The sequence below is a fragment of the Lampetra planeri genome, chromosome 30 (genome assembly GCF_965212315.1).
Source record: "Lampetra planeri chromosome 30, kcLamPlan1.2.h2, whole genome shotgun sequence".
NCBI classification, from domain to species: Eukaryota; Metazoa; Chordata; class Hyperoartia; order Petromyzontiformes; family Petromyzontidae; genus Lampetra; species Lampetra planeri.
The window spans coordinates 3,569,881-3,590,280 of record NC_136136.1 but is presented as its reverse complement, the minus strand read 5'-3'; the positions used below and the strand labels follow the sequence as shown (position 1 = coordinate 3,590,280).

The following is a 20,400-nucleotide window of genomic DNA, read 5'->3' as shown; positions in this document are numbered from 1 at the left end:
GCATTTGACTACCGCTATAAATTTCCACGCGATAAGCCACTTCGTTGGGCTATCATTCGTGGCCAGGTTGCTTCTGAAAAAGAGCTACATAGCTCAGTGGGCCTTATCTGGTAGAAAAACTAGTTTTAGTTCAGGTTGCGAGTGGTGGGGTAAGGTGAAAGAGTAGGCCGACGTACCCTCGACAGAGAGAGAGGTTTAGTGGAAGGTAGCAGCAGTGTCTTCAGTGAGAAACGCATGGCTACGCCTTTGCCTTTTTTTTTAAACGTGATCTCACAGCTGGTTAACACGCGCCGATTAAACACGTGGAGTCTTTGTGGCACATCAGGCGTTTTGATGGATGGTAACATTTGCGAGACCGTGACGCGACGGCTTGGAGAGGCCTTCATCCAGCAGTGGATTGATCATGGACGACGATGACGATGATGATTATTGCCATGACAGTATTAATAATTCAGCTTTATCAATGGATGAGTCACATTTGTCTACCTTCATCAACCAATATCATCATCAGTCGCGCCGTTCATGTAACCTCATAGGGCTTTTCAACATAAAACGCTCGCATTTGAACTTGCAACGAAAATCTAAATCTGCCTACCCCCCCGCCCTGCATACGCCAACCCCCCAATTGATTTGATTGATTTCCACTTGCCACTCCCCCGCATTCGAGGCCTGAGTTGTCCAGCAAAGTTGAAACGAACCTCAGGGTGGGCACGACCATTTGGAGCGCGTAGACACTCACCAGATCTCGCGAGCCGCTCCCCGTCCGTCTGCGCGTTACGCACCTTGAACTTCCCTAGCCGCCACACGTGGTGGCCGACCGTGCTAATCGCAGGTGCGGCGGAAGGACAACAACACTAAATTCTAGATGTGAAACTTTCGTGACTGCAAGGATTCATACTCTTAGGCTTTTTCGGTAAAGTCACGTAGGTAAAAAATTAAATTAATAGAATAATAGAAATAAAATGATAAATCACGACATTTCGGAGGCAACACAAGTCTCCGTCATCAGGTGGGACCGTAACAGCTAAAATTACTGCATCAAGTGAGGGAAAATTCCAACAGATCAGCCCTTAAATACTTGATGCAGTAATTTTAGCTGTGACGGTCCCACCTGATGACGGAGACTTGTGTTGCCTCCGAAACGTCGTGATTTATTATTTTATTTCTATTATTACTTCTATTAATTTTATTTTTTTACCTACGTGACTTTACCGAAAAAGCCTAACAACACTAAACACAAAAATGCAGTTCCACCAACGAGGGCGGGCTATAAGCCTTGTAGATTTGGTCCGATCTGAGCGGAGTTGTACGACAAAGTCGTGTTTTCCTATTGTGACGTGACAAGGCCGCTTTGGGGGTGGCAGGTTTGTGCCATGAGAGGCTCCACGTGGGTTAAGCAACAGCAACAATTGACATTGACTTCATCACTTGCTGTCAAATTGACTTGGTCACGTGGACTTGGTCACGTGCTGTCACGTTGAGCTGGACGTTGGCAAGGGTGCCTTCCGCAAGCCGAGGGGCGACGATTGTTATCAGCGCTGCTGAAAGTGCTCCCGGCAACTTGATAGCTCCATTTTAAAAAAAACAGTGGCGGCTCCTGGCTCCGGATGAAGGAGGCTAACAGAGTCCACCTCGGGTCTTCCAGTCTCAGGTGATAATGCGTTGAGGTGGAATTCATTTATAACTGGAACACAAATGCAATGGTGACGATGATGCTGCACCAGACCAGTTGCCCTGGGAAGCTGTGCGGGCTACAAACGCCCTGTCTGCTGGAGGAAGTGCTCATGATTAAGTCACTGCCAGCGCGTTCCAGACTATGGGTCTTTATAAAAGTCTATGGGTCTCTATGTAAGTTCATGGGTCTCTGTGTTAGTCTATGGGTCTCTCTCTGAGAAAGCGCTGATGTTGAAGCCACTGACAGCGCGTTCCAGACTGTGGATGTCGATGTGAGTCTATGGGTGTCTATGTGAGTGTATGAGTCTCTATGTAAGTCTATGGTTCTCTCTGTGAGAAAGCGCTGATGATGAAGCCACTGACAGCGCGTTCCAGACGGGATAACCTGAGCTGGACTTAGTTACCTACTGCACCTGGGCAATCAGCCACCGCTCTTATTATTATTTTGTTTGTTAGTATTACGTTTGTTTACTCAGAAAAGCCTCACCGAGTCTCAATACGTGTCCCTTTTTTTCAGAGGGGTCCTACCAAGTTTTAACCGTATGGGGGCGATGTTGCCTTATGCATTGTGACATTGTTCGTGTGCAGGCGATGAAAGGACATCGGAAAACAGGGAGGAAACCCACGCAGAGCAGGTTGGAGGAATGGAACCGAGGCTCTTCTTGCTGCGAGGGACGAGATGTCACCACTGCGCCACCCTGCAAACCCCATCGATGACTCACTCGGAGTGCACGGTAATTGGACCTCATCGCATGGTTCAGGATGAGCACCGTAATCGAATTCTCAACGTATGCAATGCGATTTGTATTGCTTCAGTTGATCAAATCCTGAACGATTGGGATTGTGTCACATTGTATAATGATGGTACAATAACAGACACGTGCGTTAAGCTACTTTTCCTTTTATAATTTGCACTGAAATGTAATGTTGTGGGTGCCACGGTGGCGAGATGTTAACCTTCTCACCTGGTATACAGGAGGTCGTTGGTTCGATCTCAATCCTGACGCCTGCATATTCGGAGTATGATTCTCTCTCCCCCCGTGGTCGCGTGCATTGGGCTGCAATATATTTCCACGCGATAAGCCACTTTGTTGAGCTATCATTTGCGGCCAGGTCGTTTCTGCAAAAGACATACGTGGGCTTTACCTGTAAACAACAAAAATTACTGAATTTGTTATTCGTCTACAGGGTGGTCCAAAAGTCAGGACATTTCTGGCTCTCTTTTGGCTCTGAATAGTCGGGGAACCTCTCTGACCCTCTGACCTCATGGGGCCCACACTCCAGTTGCACAACCTGGGCCAACCGGGCAGCGCGACCTTGTTAAAGTTTTAAGGGGGTGGGTGGGGGAGGCATACAACAACTCGGGAGGGCACATGCCACAGTCAACGTTCAACAACCTTTAAACAAAAGTTTATGGCTAAACATGTGTGTGTGTTTATGGTTAGGGGGTGTTGGCTGAATTGGCGTGCACACGACACTACTTGAAATTTAAAAGACAAAAACCCCGCCACTGTTGGAATATTTTACGAAGACATTTTTTTTTTACTTGGCTATGAACATTTCTAAGTGGTGCTGAGCCTTAAGCATGGGGGGGGGGGTGCTCAGCCCGCCCCCTACATCCTCCTCCCAAAACGACGATGTTGACCTGGGCACCTAAAGTTGTATAAGGTAGCACTCATCTTCTTGGTTCTTTCGGTAAAGTCACGTAGAAGGGAAATAATAAAATAATAAAAAGAAAACATAATAAAATAATTCTCACGACGTTTCGGCCACAACGCAAGCAGCCGACAGACCTGGTCTTCACCTGAAGACGGCTGCATGCGTTGTGGCCGAAACGTCGTGAAAATTATTTTATTCTGTAAAAATTTTATTATTTTATTATTTCCCTTCTACGTGACTTTACCGAAAGAACCAAGAAGATGAATCCCTGCAGTCACGAAAGCTTTAAATCGAAATTTAAGGTAGCACTCATTACACACAAAGCGCTTGCCACAAATGAACCACAATACCTTGGCTGATCTCGTCAAGAAGCCATCAACCATCGCGTGAACTACGGTCATCCTCGCAGCAACAGCGGCTTTTTGGCTAGCAATCGAACAAAGGCGGTCAACCGCATCGCGCACTTTCAGATGCGCTTCTGCGGCCGTCTGGAATGCTCTTCCTTCCGATATTAGGAAGCCAATGGAGCGATGCACTTTTCAATCGCGATTGAAAACTCATTTACTTAAAACTTATTATAGTGTTTTGTTTATTGTCATTCTACCCCGCACCTCCGATTGGCACGGTTGGCTACGTACGTTCCGAAAGAAGTTCAACATACAGTACAAACATCCACAATTGAGGTTTTTTGGGGGGTTAGATCGCGTAAATATAAATGCGTTGTGAAACCCGCCACCACCCGACACAGCCGATAAATAAGGTTCGTCACGTGAACGAAATGTGTATGTACACATAGCCCACGTGGAGTTTGCAACAAAGATCCCCCGTATAGCCTTAACAGACTGTAGGGGCAAGTACTGTTAGCGAGCACCTATGAAGGCCGGCACGGCACACGAGGGGGTGGGTGGCCAACACCCCGCCCGACCGCCTTTGTCTCCCCAGTGGCGATGTTTACACACCGCACCAGGCACTCATTTAAGGCTGAGTCGACCTAGGGGAGGACCAGGACCGGTTCAGATGATCGTCACTGGTGTTAGCCGTGAGCGGGAATCGAACCCGGGTCGCCAGGTTCATAGCGCAGCGCGCTAACCGCTACACTACCGCTCCCCATGGAGTTTGCAGCACCACCACCACCACCGACAACCACCTGAACGTTTGATAGCCCACGTGGGCTGGCTCGGTCCAGCCTGGCGAGGTGACCCTTGCGGGAACGAGGGCGCGCGCTGGCTTCCCGCCCGGCGTTCCCGATGGCCACTCGCCGATTTCGCGATGGCAATTTCCCCGCACCCCCTCCTCCTCCCTCCCTCCCTCCCCACACCATAAGTGGTTGTGGTTCGCCGGCCACGTGGTCGGCAACCTGTGGCTCCGGAGCTACGTGACGTCACTCATTTGAGGGCCACCGTCCTCGTATTCACGTTGCATTGCGGCTCTTTAAATATTTTTGGGTTTTACCGAATTCGAAAATAACAAAAAAATCAGTCTTCTTGTTATTTTACTTGCCGGACCCCCCCCCCTGGACAATGGTTGATGGTGATCATGGTGGCGGCAGCGGTGGTGGTGGCCAACACCGGTGGCGATTACCTGAACCAGTCCTGGTGCCTCCTCTAGGTCGAAATGATGACGTTAAAAACAACGTGTTTGTAGTGTTATTAGAATGGTGAGATGTTGATATTTATTCGTATCTGAGCTCCAGCTGGTACATTATTTGATGCATCTCGATGGGTCCTCCCCCCTCCTGAAATATGCACCCCTTGTGCTACTTGGGGGCGATACGCTTTTGCTTTCTTTGCTCATTGCTTTGCTGCCACCACTGAACGCAGCCGGTGTCGAGCTGCTGGCATCATCGACGGCGGCGTTGCACGTGAGCGGTGTTTAATTTTAGCCCATGCTCAGGACGGTTCTGGCCAATGAATGCCCCGTCTAGGTCAGCAGTTGGGGGGGGGGGGGGCGCTTCGTAGCTTTGTGGGCGCACAGTGAAGGCACTGTTAGGCTCGTGAAAGTAATTCACCGAATTGCTTTAGAAGCTTACGACACAGTCATCATATCAATATAAATGCAAGCAGCTCGCTTCTCTTTCATTCACCCATAACCCCCCTCGGCAGGTGTGGAGGGTGTGGGGATAGGCACAGCTGTCCCTAGGGTACACGGCGACTGCCCCGAGCCCCGCACTTTGGGGGGGGGCGCGCTTCGATGCCACGTTGTCAGATGTAATACGTCCGTTTTTAATATGAAGACATGTGGGAGGGGGGGGGGCACGGACCCCACACCCCCCCCCCCCCCTCTGGACGGCCCTCTAAGTTGGGCTACGTTGTAGTACTGTAAAGCTAAATATATTGTTATTGTGTCCGTGTTGTTTTGTTATCCTGTACGTCCTGTATGTTTTTAGTATTTGGCTGCTATGCATTTGCACATAGCCACTTTGTTGAGCTATGATTTTTGGCCAAGGTCACTCCTGAAAAATAACAAATACAGTATAGCTCTGTGGGCCTTACCTGCTAAACATAAAAAAAAACTAGTTTAGTTTTCGCGTATAGTTCTCTGCTTCCACACCTACCTCATTGTTATTAATATATATTGAGCCATATAGGTCAGAGATTAACTTCAGCCGTGTCTGTCTGGATTGGACAACTGGAAAATATTTCCATACCCGGTAGACAACATCGAGTATAGCTCTCGCGAAAGCTGTTGCGACATGCTCACATGTGACCCAATATGGTCTATCAGCGATCTGGAAATAATCCGTGAGAAATTAATATCCGGGTTCGTCTAGGTTCAAAAGCAATTACATTCCAATGAGATGTGTTTAGGGGCCATCCATTTAGTACGTCCGCAAAAAATCTGTCAAAACTTGACCCCTCCCCCACCTCCCTGTACGCACGCGGACTTTTTACACCCCCCCCCCCCACCGAATCCTATAGAACGGCCGATATTTAATCCACGCAGAAACGATCAAGGATTAATAATATTAATGTGCTTAAGCAAACAGATAGTCCACCGCCGGACTATCTAACTCATTTGAAGGCCAATGTAGACGAATTATTATCGAGGCTTAACCCCCCCGCCCCCCGTTTCCTATGGGTAAGGACATTGTCAGTAGACCCCCCATACGCAAGCGAACGCATTTGGGTTAACCCCCCCTCCCCCCTCCATGTGTACGTGCTAAATGGATGGCCCTAAAGCTGTGATTTAGAGTATAGTTGAAAAGCAATTGCTATTGAGCAGAATAGGGTACAGAATAGTCCAAGGCCACTTACATTCATGGTAGCCAAGTGACAAATCTACATTGCACATTAAAAACAAAAACTGACGGGGAAGGATATTTTTAAACAGAAGAGAGATGCAATGTTACGAGACAGGTTTTATATGTCACGGTCATGTCACCCAATCCACTGCTAGATGAATGTCACTCCATGCTATTGTAGGGCTGTTACGGGAGGGCTGTAAGTGCATACGATCCAATGGGTAACAAACACAGTGGGCGGAGTTACGGGAGTACACGGGAGGGGTGCCCGCAGCGACGTCCGCATCAGGCAGCCTGGGGGGTTGTGATCCTGATGGGGGGTATAAAGGGGGAGGACAAAGAGAGCTCGGGGCTCAGTCTGGGAACGAAGGAGGAAGAGTGAAGATCCTCTAGCTAGAGCCCTGGACTCCCCTCGACGCCGCCCTTGTCAGGGCTGCAGAGGAGCGAGCCAGAGGCGTGGTTCCGTGAACCAGGGTTAGACCCTGGGACTCCGGAGACCGTAGCCCGACTCACCAGTGTCGGGCCAGTTAGCCTCCCCTAGCTCGTTAGAGGAGGACTTGGGGATAGGTGAGATTAGCTAGGGGGTATCCCCAGTTATCCGGGTGAGGGGGCCGCTACCCCCTCTAGTGTTGTCCTGTACCGATAAGCTGAAAATAAATATACGTGTGCCTCAACCTGGGTGTCCAGCGTCTTCACCGGTACTTCATCTGGTGTCAGAAGTACTACGGACATGGAAACACGTCAGACAGCTCGAGCCAGAGTACCGGAGGAGGACACTGCTGAAGTCGTTGAGCCCGAGGCGGCTCACCAAGACATGGCGCAGCCGGGGGCCGACGCCTTCCTACCGGGGCATCGGCATGAAGAGGGGCCGCAGCCAGACGCGCTACGGCTGGCTCACGAGAGACTGGCGGAGCTACTGTACGCCGCTGCCGCCACGCTGGAAAACATCACGCGGCTGGGGGCTGGTGGTCCACCACGGGGCGAGGGGAGTCGTCAACCTGAGCGCCTTCCCGCCATTTCTGAAAACTCAAACTTTGAATTTCCCGCCATCGTCACGGCAGCTGCGGAGGGCGTGGCCGGGCTCAACCTTGGGTCCGACACCGCTCTCGCTGGGACAGCTGCGTCATCTCCAGCGGAGGGAGCGTCATCACATCCGCGACAGGCGATTCCATCTGCCATTCGCGCCGACGCACAGCCGAGTCCCGGGGATAGCAGCCTACAGACGTCCAAGGCGAACGCTGCGCTACAACAACGGCTGCCTCCGCTGAAAGAATTTGTTGGTGCAGAGGGCGACTGGGGCGGCTTCCAGCGACGCTTCATCGCCCACCAAGAAATGGCAAGGTGGTCCGACGATGAAGCCCTCTGCGCGCTGCCGGCGCTCCTCGACGCAGACGCGCTCGCCGCCCTCACATCGGCGCCGAAAGAGAAGCGGTCTACTCTGCCGAAGGCACTACAGCTGCTGGCCGGGGTCTATGGACCTTCAGCGGAATGCAGAGAGCGGTTCTACGAGCGCAAGCGGGGTGAGAAGGAGTCGCCCCTGGCATACAGGACGAGCCTCCTAGCGCTGGCTAAGACGGCTTTTCCCCGTATGGACGACGATGGCGTGGACGCGATGGTCACGGAGAAAATACTCCTCCTGGCAGACGACCTGGACATCGCTGTCGTCGCACAGGAGGACGCCGAGATGACCTCTCTTCAGGCGGCGCGCCTCCTTCACGCCAACCTTCTGTCCCTGCGGCGGAAAGCCAGCAGGGCATCGGCAGGGCGTGCGGTGGCTGCAGCCACCCTTCCGACGGAGGAGCTCTTCGCCGTCGACCATCGACGGCAACAGGCGCAAGAAGTACGGTCGGCCCGGGACGGGTCAAGCCGTTTCAACCGTCCGTCGTCTCCACCGGGGCTCCCGCGGTGTTTCAACTGCGGCGTCCGGGGCCACGTCGCCTCGGGGTGCCGCTCTCCTCGACAGCGCGGGACGACGGCTCGACGGGACGCCGGGCCTCCTCCTCCCAAGCTCCAGCAACATGACCCGGCGAGTCGCGGCACCACACATGTTTGGCCAAAGCACCTACCCGTTGCACGCTCTCGCACCACAACAAACGGGGGGCCGATGTCGCGTTGCGAGGGGCCAACGCGGATCACTGCGGGGACTCAAATCGAGCCCAAACAGTGGTCCGTGTTGGCCCATCGCGTGGTAGCCGCGTCGTCAGGGTCGTCGGCCGTAGTCGGACACATTGACGGGGTAGAAGTACGCATCTTGGTCGATACGGGGGCATCGGCGACAATCATTTCGGAATTAATTTACAATATTCTGCCCGTACAAAGCCGGCCTTTACTGCCGGTTAACGTCCCATTCTATGCCGCTAACGGGGGCTCTCTCGGCATCATGGGACAGATTCGAGCGCAAATTTCTATTGGGGACATCAAATTGTCGGGGCCGATTTTCGTTTCCTCCTCGCTGGCGGTTCCGTGCCTGCTGGGGACGGATTTCTTAGGTAAAATGCCCATTCGTATTTTGATCGACCAAGGATGCATTGAGCTTCCATCGGGGCGGCGCATGGCGTTCCTGCCATCCCCTGCGGCGGCTCGGTCGGCGTTCGCGACGGTACCGGCGTTCGTCGTTGAAACTGTTCGTGTGCCGCCGGGAGCTCAAATGCTAGTGCCTCTGAAACTTCGTAAGCCCTTCGCTAAGGGCATAGGGGATCAGGGTGTTTTGCTGGGACCGTCTAGGGCCGGGGTTAATGGGCCTCATTTGATTCCGGCCCAGACCGTCGTAAGAGGGGACGGGGACCCTTTCATCGCGGTCCTAAATGTGGGATCGCAGACGGTGGTGGTTCCTCAAGGGACGGTGCTCGCTCACGCGACGCCAATGCCCTGCGAGGAACCTGTCGCGAACCACGTTGGCACTGCTTCCCGGATGCTCCCACATTCGGACAGCGATGAAGGGTGGATCGACGCGCTTTGTGCGGGATCGACGGACCTGACAAATTCAGAGCGCCAACAGCTTAGAACGCTACTGAGGGAATTTTCCGACGTTTTCAGTCGTGATAAATATGATTTGGGTTGCACTCACCTGCTGCGTCACCATATTGACACGGGTGACAGCGCGCCAATTCGCCAAAATCCGTTTCGGTTAAGTCCCGCCGAAAAGGACCATGTCAAATCGGCTGTTGATGACATGTTAGCCGCCGACATCATTTCTCCCTCCACCAGCCCGTGGGGAGCGCCGATCGTCCTGGTTAAAAAGCAGGACGGCTCGTTGCGGTTTTGCGTGGATTTTCGGCGCCTTAATAAAATTTCGGTTGCCGACGCATACCCGCTCCCACGGATGGACGAATCGCTGGACGCTTTGGCGGGAGCGCGATTCTTCTCCACACTAGATTTACTTTCGGGATTCTGGCAGCTTCCTCTGGACGATGATTCTAAGCCTAAAACTGCTTTCCGTACACCGCACGGCCTGTTCCAATTCAACCGGTTGCCGATGGGCTTACACTCAGCGCCGGCAACTTTCCAGCGATTGATGGAATTGGTTTTGGCTGGATTGCAATGGGAATCGTGCCTGATTTATTTGGATGACGTTATTGTCTTTGGTAAAACTTTTGATGAACATCTCCAGAGGTTGCGGGCGGTTTTCCTAAAGATGCGGGCTGCTAATTTGAAATTTAAGCCCCAAAAATGCCATTTGTTACGCGAATCGGTGCGTTATTTGGGGCACATCGTAGGGCGCTCGGGTATTGCTACCGATCCCGCCAAAACGCAGTGTGTCAGCTCCTGGCCGACTCCCACCTCGGTGGGAGAGGTCAGGAGTTTTATTGGCTTCGCATCATATTACCGACGCTTCGTCGCTAATTTTGCAACAATTGCCAAACCCCTACACGCGTTAACATCTAAAGGGGTTCGGTTCCACTGGGGTCTGGATGAGGAAGCTGCTTTCTGCTCCCTTCGGGACGCGCTGGTGAAGGCTCCTCCCTTGATTTACCCAGATTTTTCGAGGCCGTTTTTGCTCGACACCGACGCGAGCAACACGGGTATTGGAGGCGTGCTTTCCCAGGTGGTTGACGGCGTGGAACGGGTGGTCGCGTACGGCAGTCGGGTGTTGTCTCCAACGGAGCAAAGATATTGTGTCACCCGTAGGGAACTGTTGGCAATTGTCTATTTCATCCAACAGTATCGCCCATATCTGTACGGTCGGCATTTCACCGTCCGCACAGATCATGCGGCACTGCAGTACGCCCTGAAGGTTCAACAGCCATCGGGACAATTGTCCCGATGGCTGGAGGTCCTCCAGGATTTCAGTTTTGAAACCACTTATCGTAAGGGCGTTCGCCACACCAACGCTGACGCTCTGTCACGGATGCCAACCGCCTCCGAATGCGCATGTCTCCTGGGGTCGGGGCGTTGCAAGCCAGTGGGGGACGTGATGGTTCCGGTCCTGGCGGCGGCCGCCGACGATGAAACGGTAGTCCCCATTGATATCGCCGAACAGGGGAGAGATTCCCTGCTTGGATTGCCCGTTGATGAATGGGGGCGCCTCCAGTTGGAGGATGCCTCCCTCCTCGCGTTGCGTCGTCGCGCCGGGGAGAGGGGGCGTGTGACGGGTCATGCCGACGCATGGGAAACCCATGCGGGCTTGCTTATGCATTGGGACGGGAAATCCCAGCGTCACCGGCTGGTGGTCCCTTCTGGCCTACGAGGTAAGGTGGTGTGGGCTGCTCATGAGCGCCTCCTCCACCTAGGTACCCAGAAAACTCTCGCCTTGCTTCAGCTGAATTTTTTTTGGCCGGGTATGACAAGGGATGTTGCTGATCTGTTGGCGGCATGCCCTCAGTGTGCGCAGCGCAAACCACCGGCACGGGAGTCGAACCCGCCCTTACAATCCATCCAGGTCTCCAGAATAAATGAACTGGTCGCACTGGATATTCTGGGGCCATTCCCCGCCACCTCCAGGGGAAATAAATATTTGCTTACTGGGGTCGAATATTTTACGCGCTGGCCTATGGCCTGGCCCCTGGCGAATCAGTCGGCAGCAGCCATCGTCGACGCCTTTGTCCAAGGTTATGTCATGGACAAAGGTGCCCCGGAGCGGTTGTTGACCGACCAGGGTAGAAATTTTTCGGGGAAACTCCTAAAACAAGTCTGTGATCTCCTGGGAACGAAAAAAATTCGAACCTCCCCCTATCACCCGCAAACGGACGGGATGGTCGAGCGTCTGCATCGCACCATCACGTCTATGTTGTCGCAGCAAGTTTCGGACTCACAGGCTGATTGGGACTTACAAATTCAAGGGGTTCTAGCGGCATACAGATTGGCTCCCCATGCTGCGACGGGGTTTTCACCTTTCTTTCTTATGTATGGCCGCGAACCCGACCCACCTGTTCGGGCACAGTTGCAGATCCACGTGCCGCTGGGCAAATCTAAATTGGACGATCACGTTAAATTTAACCTTGACAAACTGACTGAGGCGCGGGATGCGGCGAGGCTAAATTCTGACAGGCGTCAGAAGGCGAACGAGCGCCTCAGACTGGCTCGCGCGCACGTGCTGCAGTGGAAGCCGGGGGACAGGGCATGGCTGCACTGTCCCCAGGTACCACTCGCGACCTCCTCTAAACTCGTACGCCCGTGGCGGGGCCCCGTCGAGGTTATTGAGGTTTTGAGGCCTCAGTGCGTTCGAATCCAATGGGGGAGGCGCCGGTGGTTTGTACACCCCTCTAGGCTGAAGCCGTTTGTTGCGGTGCGGGGGCCCACGCCACGCACGCGAGGCCAAGCATGTGGGGGGTCGACCGACTCGGAGGGTCCGTCGCTGCTCTCGCCTGATGTGTTGCCGGCTGTCCCACCCACAGGTGTACCGGGAATGACGGGCTCACGCCCTGGAACCCCCACAGGTGATGCCGACAGTCGCGCGACTTCAATCGCGACCTCACCTCGAATGGGACAGCCGCCACCGGATGGTCCGCCGTCCGGGGTTGCCCCGTGTGACGGGCCTGCGGCAAGGACGCGCGCTAAAATGCGCAGACTCTTATAATATACAGCAGGAAGAAAAAGGAAAAAAAAAAAAACTTTTCTTATTTATTTTCCTTCACGTGTCATGGTTACTGTATGCTGCGTCGGTGGTGTGCTCCTTGCACACTGAGTGTGTTGTGTTGTGTGGGCGCGGTGTGTGTGTTGTGGGTGCGTTGTGTGTCGTGGGTGTGCTGTGTGTGATGGGGGAGTTCCTGGCTAGTTGTACATACGTGCTTACGGATTTCGTATTTATGCGGGGGGGGGGGGTGCGTCGGACATTCCCTTCGGGGGTATGGTTGTTGTTCTTGTTGTTGTTCTGCTATTTGCATTTTGTTGAAAAAAATGAGGCACACACGGGGTCGAGGGGTAATTGTTCCTTTATTTGGAATTGTTGCAGCCGGGACGGCTGCGAGCTGTAATGGGGGGGGTGATGTAGGGCTGTTACGGGAGGGCTGTAAGTGCATACGATCCAATGGGTAACAAACACAGTGGGCGGAGTTACGGGAGTACACGGGGGGGGTGCCCGCAGCGACGTCCGCATCAGGCAGCCTGGGGGGTTGTGATCCTGATGGGGGGTATAAAGGGGGAGGACAAAGAGAGCTCGGGGCTCAGTCTGGGAACGAAGGAGGAAGAGTGAAGATCCTCTAGCTAGAGCCCTGGACTCCCCTCGACGCCGCCCTTGTCAGGGCTGCAGAGGAGCGAGCCAGAGGCGTGGTTCCGTGAACCAGGGTTAGACCCTGGGACTCCGGAGACCGTAGCCCGACTCACCAGTGTCGGGCCAGTTAGCCTCCCCTAGCTCGTTAGAGGAGGACTTGGGGATAGGTGAGATTAGCTAGGGGGTATCCCCAGTTATCCGGGTGAGGGGGCCGCTACCCCCTCTAGTGTTGTCCTGTACCGATAAGCTGAAAATAAATATACGTGTGCCTCAACCTGGGTGTCCAGCGTCTTCACCGGTACTTCACTATGTTCGTTCTGGGGGCTGTTTGACTATACTTCACCAGACTGGTTAGTACCGGTAGATGAAGGAGGGGGAGGGGGGGTAGGACTGATTTCAGATATCATTCATCACGAATTTTAACCATGGAGGTCACGTGAACTTAGATAGTTCATAGCGCTGCATGCTTACCACAGTGCCACCACTCCCTCCGCCAGATGGATTCATATTAGAATTGTTTAAATATGGAATTACAACCCCGGATGTACTTTGTGGAAATGTCTTAGTAAATGCCTTAAAGGCAAACTTACACCAGTGCATACCTCTTGCATTCATGCTAAACTAATTATTTTGAAGCAGTGGGTGACAGTTGCTAATATTTGTACGTGTACTACCTGAGCACACGAACTCAGGACCTTTAATCAATCTTTATTTTGCGTGCCAATATCGCCCTCAATGCAGTAGGCATCAGTGCACAGTACAGCAGCAAGATTGATGAACAGAGACCCGTCACGACCTCAACGGCTCACGCCGACGGAGCAGAGTGAATTGCAAACGCGCGCAAAATAAAGCGCGATCATTATTATTCATTTCGATTTAAAGCTTTCGTGACTGCAAGGGATTCATCTTCTTGGTTCTTTCGGTAAAGTCACGTAGAATGGAAATAATAAAATAATAATAATAAAACATAATAAAACGTCGTGAGAATTATTTTTATTATTTCCATTCTACGTGACTTTACCGAAATAACCAAGAAGATTATTATTCATAATAAACGTTTTTGGGTCAGATCGCGTTATTTATAAATGTGTCGTAACCCTCCACCACCCGACACGGCCAAACAGTAAAAAATGTGTCACGTGACAAAATGTGTCACGTGACACATTTTTTTCTATTTGGCCGTGTCGGGTGGTAGAGGGTTACGACACATTGATACCCACGCGATCTAACCCAAACGCCTTTATTTGTGAGCAGAAAAATGTGTCACGTGACACATTTTGTCACGTGACACATGTTTTACTGTTTGGCCGTGTCGGGTGGTGGAGGGTTACGACACATTCATACCCACGCCATCTAACCCAAACGCCTTTATTTGTGAGCAGGCGTGTGTCTAGCACAGACCGCGGAATTGAGAGACACTCGGCCAGTTTCGGATGTCCGGTGGCAGGCAGTCGGGGTGAGTGAGTTCAAGTCTTCGCCCTCCCAGGGCCGGGTGAACAATCCCGGTCTGGACGACTTGCAGGCTCATTCATTTTACATTGAGAGACAGGAAGAGCAACACGTGGATGGGAGAACGTGCGTCACGGACATTTAAAATGAAGATCGGAATCTTTAGTTTTGTGTGCTGGAGGAATCCGATGAGCTATAAAGTTATTCGTCACAGATAGTCCTTTGACATGACACATCACTCGCAAGGATGATGACGCGCTCGAACATAACGACAGAGTGACAGACTGAGAAAGGAATGCGTCTATGGACTGCTTCCGTGACGTGATTCACAATGCATTGCGGCTCTTTAAATATTGATTTACCGAATTCGAAACAAAAATCTATTCATGTTATTTCGGCTGCCGACCGCTGGTCTATGAGGACACGCACAGCAGAGACGCGATGATTACATTAGTTTGTGTGCAGGAGGAAGCATGGATATAATTACAGCGTGATGAAGCATCTAGCAGTGTGATAGTTGATGGCTTCCTATGATGCTGACGATGAAGACGACCTGAGCGTTATCGTGAACTCCTACAAGTGCTGTCGATAAAATAAATCATGGTAATGGACAGACATGCAGCCTCTTACTCTTGGTGGACGAATGCATCGTGTGAATTGGAAACAATATATATAAAATCGATTGAGAGGGTTTCACTGAATGGGGAAAAAGGTGTCTGATATGAGCAGTGTAATGGAGTACAATGATGTACTGTATAACACAGACAAAAATCCCCAGTATAGCCTCAACAGACTGTTGGAGAAAGTGTTGTTATCGAGCACCTATGAAAGCCGGAACGGCACACAAGGAGGTAGGTAGCCAGCCCCACACCCGGCCGCCTTTGTCTCCCCAGTGGCGATGTTTACACACCGCACCAGCTACTCATTTGATGCTAAGTCGAGTTGGGGGGGGTCAGAAAGTCAAAACAACAAATAATACAAAACACGACAGGAGTGCAGAGTAAGGAAAAGGAAAGCAAATTACGTACTTTTTTTATCTCACCAGGTAAAGCCCACTGAGCTCTTAGCTTCATTTTCAGAAGCGACCTGGCCACAAATGATAGCTCAACAAATTGGCTCATCACGTGGAAATTTAGAGCAGTCAAAAAATATATAAATAATGTGCTCGCAATGGGCCACGGCAGGTGCAATCCCCTACCTGCCCCCTCGCATGTGGACAATCACAGATTCAGAATCAGAACATGTATTTATACCGGAGGAATCCGAAGAGCTATGAAGCTCTTTTTCACAGACGTCCAGTAGGGCTGGGTAAGAACGTTCCAGTTTCAGTTTAATTTATTTGGTATAGCCCTGTGAGCCATTCGGCTCTTGAATTGGGTGCAACCGCAACAAACAAAAAACATGAACAAGAAAACATCTGAAAGTGACTATGTGCAAACAGAAAAATCCAGGAAAAAACTGCAAAGTCTTCCAAAAAAAAAGCACCGTACACCAACGCTGTGCAAAAATCCCAGTGGGATGCAAGTCAAACAACAACAATAACAACAACCACACGACAACTTAGATTAAAGCCATCATTCTAACTCCGTACTACAACAAACAAACATGGCCAAACCAAAAAAACTTTTCTAAATCACCAAAATAAAGCCATTAGCAATGTAACAGTGATCATAGGAACTGTGACCGAAATTTCACAATAAACAACAAACAACACAAAAACACGATAGTGGTGCAAATCACAAGAAAGGTAAAAACAGATTCACCCCAAATGCAACTGCATGTCCACTGCGAGCATTCTCCCACGACACGGGTGGAATTCGCTCGCCACGCTGTGGAAGCCAGCAACTGGGTTTCCAACCTGGAGACTTTATCTGTCCACCGTACAATAGTCGCTTCACAAATCTTATCCATACGAAAGAGAGGGATACGCATGGAGTGGAAATACTGTAACTTTAATGTCAGCATTGTGGAGATTGATAAAGTTACATCAAAATCATACTCGTCATCGTTAGCCACGATGTACCCTCTGCTGTTGTCATGATGGCAACAACAATCCATCCCACTTCTGCAATCGAACCGAGCACCTTTTGCTCCCATCTCTCCGGAAGTCACCCTTCCCCCCCCCAGGTGCTTTCGTTTCTTCGGCTGCCATTCGGTCCAACACTCATCATGCCTGCTAGCCGTGAGGTATCCTGCCCACGTGCGCTTACATGCCTTCATGTCACATCTGATCCCCTGTTCCACGTGTGCCTCACTCTGACTCTCGGTGTCACTCAGAATTTATTCATACTGGAGGATGCATCTACCTCTCGACGCGAATCTGTGCACTGCTCAGCTTCGTTGTCCGTGTTTCTGATCCATGCCAGTGGGAGGCACAATTGGATGCCTAGTTTTAGGACCAAATTTCAGGTTTTCTAACGGCAAAGGCACTATCTTGAGTTGAGGCTTTCGTGACTGCCGGTAAAGTCACGTAGGTAGAAAATAAAATAAATCACGACGTTTCAGGCGCAACACAAGCGTCCGTCATCAGATGGGAAAACGTGGTCTGCTGCTGACGCAGACTGTTTTAAAAGGTTTGAAATGGGTGTAGCCCAAGGGTTATAAAGAAGTGGCCGGGGCTAGTGATGTTAATGTAATAAATTAGCATGTAACTGTAAGCTAGGAGAGCGGCCTCCTCGACGAGGGCACGAAGTGGCTATGTTAATGTGAGAGATTAGCATGTTGTTAATGTGAGAAATTAGCATGTAACCGTAAGATAGGCAAAGGCACTCTTTATTACTCTATTTCATGATTTTGATTCCGATCCGGCTTCAGTAATTAAGTGGTGGACAGGTGGCTTGACAGCACTGAGCCGAATGCGTGTACAGTACTATCCTGTGAAGGGTGAACCTAAATATATATGAATATATTAATAGGGCACGTACATCGATGAAACTTGAAGCGATCAAATTAGTTCATGTGCAGATGCTGGATGGATCTTTGTATCGCAAGATCCGTGAGACATGGTGGGGGGGGGAGCGAATTGGAGAGGCCTTCATCGATATGCAGTGGATCGATCACGTCTGATCATCATCATTGTTCGCTTTAACCCACGTGGACTTTCGTTTCAACGTGGAGGCTCCATTCTTGAAATCCACGCGTGATCCGATACGAATCGTGCCCATCGATTCGACCAGTGACAGCGAATCGTCACAGGGCGATTACATCATCACAAAGGACTGATCACGTGGTACCGACGCGCGCCCTCACGCCCCCCCCCCGCATCTCCCCCACCCCCCTCTTCCTCCCACCCTCGCGCGCGCACCGGAAGTGTTATACGCACTTCCGTCCGTTGACCGGAAACGGAAACCCTCGCTCGTTTCATATACCCCCCCTCCCCCAAATAAAAAAAACTCGGTCGCGCTCCCCCCCCCTCTCCCCCACGAGCCCCGCCCCCCGCCCAACCCCCCCACCCTGCGGCAACCCCCACCCCCTCAAGTCCCCCCCCCCATCCCCCTCACACAGCCGCCCCGCCCCCCGCCTCGCGCCGAGCGCGCGCGCGCGCGACGTCTCCCCACATCATTAAACAACAACAACAACATCGCCACCACCGCCGTGTGTGTAACATCGTCGGCGACATCGTCAACATCAACAACCCACTCCTCCTCCGCCGTCGCCGCCTCCTCCTCCACCTCCACGGCGGTCCGCCTTCAAACCAGTCGCAGTTGTTACAGCGGGCGGGCAGGCAGCAGAGTGCGCTTCGCCTCGTGTTATCGCGAAGTTTATGAATATTTTTAAAAAATATATATTTTTTATTTTACCCTTCCCACCCCCACCACCCCTTGGCTCTCTCCCTCCCCCGCCGATGCTGCTTCAAGCAATGGCGAATGGGCTTCAACGTAAATATTAAGAGTCTTGAAGGCGGTACGTGACTCCACAGACATTATTTCACGTCGTCGTTTATGCTATCGCCTTACTGCCCGTCGCTGTTATCATTGCTGCTGTTGTTGTTGCCTCTTGCTTCTGCTGCTGCTGTGATTGTCGTGATTATAGCCGAGGGTGCTGCGTTGCTTTGCCCAACGCCCGATCTCGACAAGAGGTGCGTTTCGGAACGCCAAAGTGGTCTCGTTACTGTGGTCATTACAAATCTCGATCGTTCCTGTTGTGGTGGTGTGCTCGCTTGCTCTTGCCATGCTATTGTGGAATTCCTGCCTCAAGTATGGCCACTCGGTGTGTTGATATGTGCTCATTTTGCTCTGCCTATAGCGACATCGGTAAGTTGAGCAGTGGTTTGTAATGTACTACTTGTGCCATGGATGGACTTGCCTTGCCATAAGAATGTGCCGTTTCCACTGCTTGGCTGAGTTATTGTCAGGAGTGTGTTATCGCTGTTCCTTTGCCCCTCCTGTTACCTCTGTTGACGGCAATGGTTGTGCTCTGGTTGTGCTCTGGATTGATTTGGTTTTGGCATAACATTACGATGGTATTTCTATCACAGGCTCGGTTATTATTGTCACTAACCTCAAGGTGTTTTTGCAGACATGTGTTGGTGACTGCTAGTAGGTTAGCAGTGGTTGTACTGTTTTTGTAAATGGACTCGGGGTTGTCATAAAAATGTGGAAATTTGCACCACGAGCTGAGTTATCACTGTCAATGTTAGTGTTTTAGTGATTCCACATCGCTTGTATTGCCAGTGATATTGACAAAGATAGGTTGACAGTGGTTCTGCTATACTTAGAATGTCGATTATTTGGCATTGTCACGTCCAGTGTATTAGCAGTGAGGTCACGTTCCCCCGTTTCTGAAAGGTAAGTCGGCAGTGGCTGTTACTACAGGTGGACGCATGCTCATGTGATGTGAATGTGGAATTGACATTCATGGCTCCGTGGTTTAAGGAGCACCGTTATGACTTTTGACCCTTTGCTTTGATTGACGGCTCATTAAATTGATGTGTCTTTCAAAAAACAAACCCTGTGATGAATATAAAAGCCGTGGTGTAATTCTCTGATTTTACAGTAATGCATTGTATTGTGGCATCTCTTACAATATACTATCGCGGTCCTTTATTATGATGATTTATTTCTTATGAAAAGCATGATATGCATGCTCTGGCATTGCTGGAGAGAGGTGTAGTGGTGGCACAGTGGTTCGCATGCCGTGCCACAAACCCATGACAAACTTCACTGATGAGTGATACCTGAACTGGTCCTGGGCCCTCTATTCACCGACCTGCATTTACAGCGTAGATCAAACAACAGCCTCCGTGACCAACACCGCTTGGCAGGCTGTCATCCAGCAGTGGGTGGACGTAGTACATTGTTATTTTAATGATACATTTTTGCCAAAGTATATGTGACATGCAGAATACGTGAAAGCAAATGCCTCCGATAACAATGTCACTGATAATTATGTATTTCATAATCTCACGATGCCTCGTCTGAAGACTTGAATTTTAACCGGTGAAGGTTGGAGTGGTGACGCAGCAGAGATAGCGCACTGTGTTGTGAACCCAGTGACCTGAGTCATGGCTAGCATCATTGGCGAGTGACATCTGACCAGTATGGTGAAGTATGGTCAAAATAACCCCATGACCAACACCGCATGAGCAGGACGTCATCCAGCAGCGGATTGACAAACGGTTGTGAATTGTTGCTGTAAAGCGGTCATTCTTTCATACACAGAATACAAATGGAAAAGTTAACATTGTAAAAAACACTAATAATACTCTACTATATAATAACCTGACATA

At 51.0% G+C, this 20,400-nt stretch overlaps 1 protein-coding gene across 4 annotated transcripts in view; it reads left to right on the top strand.

Moving 5' to 3' along the window:
* Positions 1–20,400, top strand: part of LOC144728808 (protein kinase C epsilon type-like) — a 133,271-nt gene that overhangs the window by 45,690 nt on the left and 67,181 nt on the right. For 3 of the 4 annotated variants that reach the window (XM_078608477.1, XM_078608476.1, XM_078608478.1), the window contains exon 3: positions 2,263–2,408. The gene's annotated coding sequence lies outside the window, so the exon portion shown is untranslated. Of the gene's footprint in view, positions 1–2,262; positions 2,409–18,179; positions 18,576–20,400 lie in introns of those variants that run through there. The other variant, XM_078608475.1, reaches the window with a different exon arrangement.